Source organism: Dermochelys coriacea, chromosome 1, assembly GCF_009764565.3.
Source record: "Dermochelys coriacea isolate rDerCor1 chromosome 1, rDerCor1.pri.v4, whole genome shotgun sequence".
In the NCBI taxonomy this organism is placed as follows: domain Eukaryota; kingdom Metazoa; phylum Chordata; order Testudines; family Dermochelyidae; genus Dermochelys; species Dermochelys coriacea.
This window is the reverse complement of record NC_050068.2, coordinates 352,274,042-352,281,066: the sequence shown is the minus strand read 5'-3', so window position 1 is coordinate 352,281,066 and position 7,025 is coordinate 352,274,042.

Below are 7,025 nucleotides of genomic sequence, written 5' to 3'. Positions count from 1 at the left end.
GATCTGGTGGATCTGGGACTCCCCTCCCTGGGGTCTAATCCGGCTCTTGTAGAAAGGGCGGCAGGCGGGATCCCTTCTCCCAGCTCTGCAGCGCGTGAGGAGTCTGGATGCATCTCTCTCTGTGTGCCTCTCCCAGACAGTGCATGGATGCCCGCAGCTCACCCCGCTTCAGGGCGCATGCAGCGCAATCAGGAGTTCCTGGGGAAGAGCTTTCACAGTGAGATGGGCCATTTGGAGGAGCAAGAACCGGCGGTTCCTTCTACCCTAGAGCATGCATCCCTACGGAGATGAATTAGTTCAGAGTTGCTGGCCATGTGTTAAAGTGTCTGGAAGGAAACAAAGTGCCACTAATGAGTCTGGAGGTGGGTGACGTTGCCTGGTTCTCTTCGCTGCCAGTGGCCGTACTAATCACTCTGCGATTTCCCTGCATTAACGGCTGACCTTTCCAGGCCTTTCCACATTTGGCAAGTGCAGGAGCCTTTGATGCATGGCATGGGCACGGAGGAAAAATGATGCAGAGAGAACAGCAGCCGCAGCAGCGTTGGAGAGAGCGAAGGGGAAGGCCAGTGAGCTCCTGGCTGGGCTACGGGGTTCCTGGCTAGCCACACACAAGCCCACATCTGCCCTCATAGGTCTCATTCTAGGAGCTACAGAGCAAATCCTGAGATTGGAACGCTGCAAAGAAGGTGAGCATCAGGGTCCGCTTGGCACCCAGGGATCTGACCTGGTGTCCATGCTCAGCTGGGGACATCCAGGTGGGATTCCCCAAGGAATAACGAATCTCACTGTGCAGGCAGCCCCTGTATCCTTCCACCTAGTGAGGCAATGATTTAACACAGCAAATTCCCCTCTTCTCAGGTCACTGACTGGAACAGATGAACACCCCCACCCCCACCCCCCCAACACACACACACAAAACCCACATGACCCCACTTGTCTGCCAGGTCCTGGCAAAACTGAGAAAACAGAAAAGGTCTCTAACATTCCAGTCTGAGGGGTCTGGGGTGCAGCCAGCGGGTGGCAGGGGACACTCGGATAATCCTTTTTCATACAGCCCTCGGGGCAGCGCTTACTTTTTGCCAAAGCTGAGCCCCAGCACCCCCGGGCCCAGCAGTTCAGAGCCCGGCACCTCTGGGCCTGGCAGTTCAGGGCCCCGGCACCTCCAGGTCCAGCAGATCAGAGCCCCGGCACCCCTGGGCCCGGCAGTTCAGGGCCCCGGCACCTCCGGGCCCAGCAGATCAGAGCCCCGGCACTCCTGGGACCGGCAGTTCAGGGCCCCGGCACCTCCGGGCCCAGCAGATCAGAGCCCCGGCACCCCTGGGCCCGGCAGTTCAGAGCCCCGGCACCCCCGGGCCCAGCTGTTCAGGGCCCCGGCACCTCTGGGCCCGGCAGCTCAGGGCCCCAGCACCGCTAACTAGGAGAACTAGCTGGCCTCCATCCCAACAGGTCAGCTCCCTGTGGGAACCGCCGCGAAGCCGTGCTGCCAGGTTCCGGGCGGAGGGGCTGGGGTGGGTCCGGGTCCCTGCGTCCTGCGACAGGAGGTCCTTCCTGAGAGGAGGTTGGAGGGGCTTTGCCGCAGAGCAGTGGAGGTGGCGTGAGGACCACACTGGCCTGGCCTGGTGTCCTTGGAGCGAGCTTTGGCGGATTAGCGGTAGCAAAGGGTAAGCGTATGGCAGGGTAGGGCCCGTGATGTTACCAGTGCGTCTCCCAGGGAGTCGCGGCCGTATCCTCCCCTGGTGTTGAAAAGACGGCATTCTGCGCTGGTCAGGCTGGCAAAGGGGCCTGCTTCTGTGGAACCCCAGGTCTGGGAAATATTGCGGAAGACATAAGCACAGAGCCCCCCATTGTGATCTCGAAGGACGTGTCTGCTCAGGGAGTCGGCCATGGCATTCTGGGGGCTGGAAGATGGGCGGCTGAGATGTCGCTGTCTGATGGGAAATGCAGCTCTGGGCATAACGACGGGGCTCTCGCTCCTCCATGTCAACTGATATAAGACATTGCAGCCCCGTGTCCAGCATGCCCCCGATGGCGTCGCCCAGTCTGGTGTGGAGGGAGTGTAGAAACATAGACTCATAGGGTTAGAAGGGACCACGAGGGTCATCTAGTCTAACCCCCTGCCACGGATTGGTACAGAGCACAACCTCATGTGTGACCCACTTGCCTTGGGCTGTGTCTCCTTGGAGGTGAGCCCCCCACCCATGCCAACAGGGAAGTGTCTGGTGTGAGGATCCTTGGGAGAATGGGGCTCCCCACTCAGACCTCCGCCCCCTGAGAGAGTCCAGACCTTTCTGAGGTACTATGATGGGTTTGGAGAGACTGTTTGTATGGGGTATACACAGATCTCAGCCATGTCTGTCATTTCTCCTCCTTCCCTGACTGCCTGCCTGGCCCTCCCTGAGCTCTGCCATGCCTGGACATGGCACGCCGGAGCCGGAGGATCCCTGTAATAGCGTAACCAGGGCGCAGCCTTCCCCAGAGACTCCACGGTTGTCAGCAGCTCTCCATGGCTGGAGCTCATGAGCCCCTGCACCAGAAGCACCAACCTTGTGCTACGGACCACTTAGTGTTCACTTAGTAGTCAGGTTTCAGAGTAGCAGCCGTGTTAGTCTGTATTCGCAAAAAGAAAAGGAGTACTTGTGGCACCTTAGAGACTAACAAATTTATTAGAGCATAAGCTTTCGTGAGCTACAGCTCACTTCATCGGATGCATTTGGTGGAAAAAACAGAGGAGAGATTTATATACACACACACAGAGAACATGAAACAATGGGTTTATCATACACACTGTAAGGAGAGTGATCACTTAAGATAAGCCATCACCAGCAGCAGGGGGGGGAAAGGAGGAAAACCTTTCATGGTGACAAGCAAGGTAGGCTAATTCCAGCAGTTAACAAGAATATCAGAGGAACAGTGGGGGGTGAGGTGGGAGGGAGAAATACCACGGGGAAATAGTTTTACTTTGTGTAATGACCCATCCATTCCCAGTCTCTATTCAAGCCTAAGTTAATTGTATCCAGTTTGCAAATTAATTCCAATTCAGCAGTCTCTCGTTGGAGTCTGTTTTTGAAGCCTTTTTGTTGAAGGATAGCCACTCTTAGGTCTGTAATCGAGTGACCAGAGAGATTGAAGTGTTCTCCAACTGGTTTTTGAATGTTATAATTCTTGACGTCTGATTTGTGTCCATTCATTCTTTTACGTAGAGACTGTCCAGTTTGGCCAATGTACATGGCAGAGGGGCATTGCTGGCACATGATGGCATAGATCACGTTGGTAGATGCGCAGGTGAACGAGCCTCTGATAGTGTGGCTGATGTGATTAGGCCCTATGATGGTGTCCCCTGAATAGATATGTGGACAGAGTTGGCAACGGGCTTTGTTGCAAGGATAGGTTCCTGGGTTAGTGGTTCTGTTGTGTGGTGTGTGGTTGCTGGTGAGTATTTGCTTCAGACTGGGGGGCTGTCTGTAAGCAAGGACTGGTCTGTCTCCCAAAATCTGTGAGAGTGATGGGTCGTCCTTCAGGATAGGTTGTAGATCCTTGATGATGCGTTGGAGAGGTTTTAGTTGGGGGCTGAAGGTGATGGCTAGTGGCGTTCTGTTGTTTTCTTTGTTGGGCCTGTCCTGTAGTAGGTGACTTTTGGGTACTCTTCTGGCTCTGTCAATCTGTTTCTTCAATCTGTTTTCTTGCAACAAAGCCCGTTGCCAACTCTGTCCACATATCTATTCAGGGGATACCATCATAGGGCCTAATCACATCAGCCACACTATCAGAGGCTCGTTCACCTGCGCATCTACCAATGTGAAATATGCCATCATGTGCCAGCAATGCCCCTCTGCCATGTACATTGGCCAAACTGGACAGTCTCTACGTAAAAGAATGAATGGACACAAATCAGACGTCAAGAATTATAACATTCAAAAACCAGTTGGAGAACACTTCAATCTCTCTGGTCACTCGATCACAGACCTAAGAGTGGCTATCCTTCAACAAAAAGGCTTCAAAAACAGACTCCAACGAGAGACTGCTGAATTGGAATTAATTTGCAAACTGGATACAATTAACTTAGGCTTGAATAGAGACTGGGAATGGATGAGTCATTACACAAAGTAAAACTATTTCCCCATGGTATTTCTCCCCCCACCCCACCCCCCCACTGTTCCTCTGATATTCTTAAAAAGAAAAGGAGTACTTGTGGCACCTTAGAGACTAACAAATTTATTAGAGCATAAGCTTTCGTGAGCTACAGCTCACTTCATCGGCTGCTACTCTGAAACCTCTGATATTCTTGTTAACTGCTGGAATTAGCCTACCTGCTTGTCACCATGAAAGGTTTTCCTCCTTTTCCCCCCCCTGCTGTTGGTGATGGCTTATCTTAAGTGATCACTCTCCTTACAGTGTGTATGATAAACCCATTGTTTCATGTTCTCTGTGTGTGTGTATATAAATCTCTCCTCTGTTTTTTCCACCAAATGCATCCGATGAAGTGAGCTGTAGCTCACGAAAGCTTATGCTCTAATAAATTTGTTAGTCTCTAAGGTGCCACAAGTACTCCTTTTCTTTTTACTTAGTAGTCAGCAGCATAGAGCATCTCACTCGGGGCTGAGGAGTTCTGCTTCCAGCCAGTAGGAGGCAGTGGCACATCTATGCGCCCACACCCACCTCATTGCACCCCGCTCTGTATTACAGCCTAGTTCTTTATTATTCTACCCAGGCTTCCTAATGATGTTAACGACGCAGCTTTGTGTTAATATAATGAGTAAATTACACACACGAGCACAAAGTCTGTAAACCTCATTTTTCATGCAGCATTTAATGAGGAGAGGAGGAGATGCGGCGTGACAGACACGTCACCCAGAAAGCTGGTGCCAGAGGAGACCGGTGCTGCGAGGACAAGCGGGTGTACGATGGAGGCGCTAGGAGAAGCAGTCTCCAGCTCTTCACCCCAGGGCGTGAGCTATGTGGGACCTGACAGGGCCTCGGCCTTCCATTTCTGGAATTCTCTAATGCAATTAAAAGGGAGCCAATCTGAAGTGGCTAAAAGGACTGACCTTTACTGCTGCAGCAGCAGCAGCACACAATTAACCTGTGGAACTCACTGCAACAGGATAGCATCGGGGCAAAAAGCTCAGTAAGCTTCAATGGACCCCTCCACAGCAATGCTGGCAGATTTCTCTCCTCAGCAAGGTTTATGCAGCGGCGACCAGCCTTACATTCAGTAAGGGGTCAGGGTGGGCTATGAGGTGGGGAGAACTGGGAGATGCTGCAGGGGTGGGGTGAAAGCAGGACACATCTCCAGTGACTGACCTCTGTCACTCACAGCGAGGGAGAGGTCAGTCTTGGGGAGAAGCGCTAGCTGCAAATCTCTTGTCCAAAATAAGTGTTTTGCATCAGAAAATGGCCTTTTTTGGAAGAATTAATGTTTTTATTTAAATGGCCTGAACCATTGTGGTTTTTTGGTGGAAAAATGTCATGCCCCCCCGCCCCCCCCAATTATTACCAAGAACTGTACTGAGAGAAATCCCAGGGTTTGGTAAATGAATAACGTTAGTAAAGACGTGGGGCTAGTCTTTAAAAAAATAATTCCAAAGAATGTGGCCCACCCAGTCTGGGCCCCGCCCACGCAGCCATGTGGCAGCCAGAGGGGGGGCCCAACGAGGGGCTCGTGGTCTGTCCAGGAGCTCCAGGGATCAGCATCTCACTAGTGCTGGCTCTGCTCTGGGGTCTGAGCGGCTCTATTCCAGTCCCCGTGGCAGGGAGAGGAGTGGGAGGAGGAGGGGTGCGGGGGTCACTGTTGCTGGGCGGGGGTGGCTGCAGGATTCCCGCAGTGTAGGACCCGGTTCAGACTCCCCCGCCATTTCACAGAGACCTTTCCACCGAGGGAGGGGAATGGGCAGAGCCCTCCAGAGCCTGGCCACGGGACACACATCCAAGGGATTCGGGCAAGTGGCCTCCAGGTAGCGAGCCCTGGGAAGTGAGGCTCGGCCCGGCTGCTCCCTGCAGGCGCCGGAGGCCGGGTTCTGGGCTGCTGTGGGGTTAAACGTGACGGATTCGCTGTTCGGGGCCCGGCAATCGCTGCAGATCCAGGTCACTTCAGCCTCGAATCACATCGCCGGCTTTGCAGCAGGCGCCCCGCCTGGAGGGCTGGGAATAACCATGCTGCGGGGATGACTTGCTGTCACGGCTCACTGCCGGGGGTGGGGGGAACGCCGCTCCCGGGGGCTGCAGCGGGCGCTGTCTCTCTGGCAGACACTGGCCTAGCTCCCGGCTAGGAGGGGAAGGAGCAGCCCCTGGCCATTCCCAAAGCACCTGGAGCACAGGGCAAAGGGCCGGGGATGGAGCAAGCCAAGAACCGGGGACTCAGGTGGGAGCAGAGCGGGTGGGGGGAACCAGCGAGCCCTTGGCCGGAGCATGGGGCTGGCACTGAGGACTCCTGTCTCACCCTGGCACCGTTCAGCTCTGCCCCGTGTGCTGCCTCCCTTCTTTCTCCTTTGCCTGGCCAGCCTAAGGCCGCTCCCCCACGTGCCTCCCTAGCCTGCGCTCCCCCCCGCCCTCTGTGCTCATCCTTGGGGTGCTGCATCTGACCGGGCGACTGGCTGGCACGGAGACCGTGACATGCCCCAGAGCAACGGGGCACAGCCAGCAGTGACTCGGCCAGGGCTGCTGGGTCATCGCCCCAAGAGCTGCCCGCATGGCTGTGCACTCCCCCCACCCTGGGCAGCATGGCAAGCCCCCCCACACACACACCCCAGGAGAAGGACAGGAACAGGGGCTGGGCTCCAGGCCTGCTGCAGAGAGAGCAGGTGTCCTGGCTGCCAGGGCCTTTCCCAGCATCTCCTGTGTGTGGGGTCGCAGCACTGCAGAGGAAAGTCCCTTTGGTTCATGTCATTGACCCCAGAGAGGGGCTGGGGGTCTCCCAGCAGCCAGCCAGAGCCCCCTGCAGGGGGAGGAGCCGCTCTCTGCCTTGGGACCCCACAGGTCACACCTCCCTCATGGGTATACACACACACACACACTGCACGCTCAGCTAC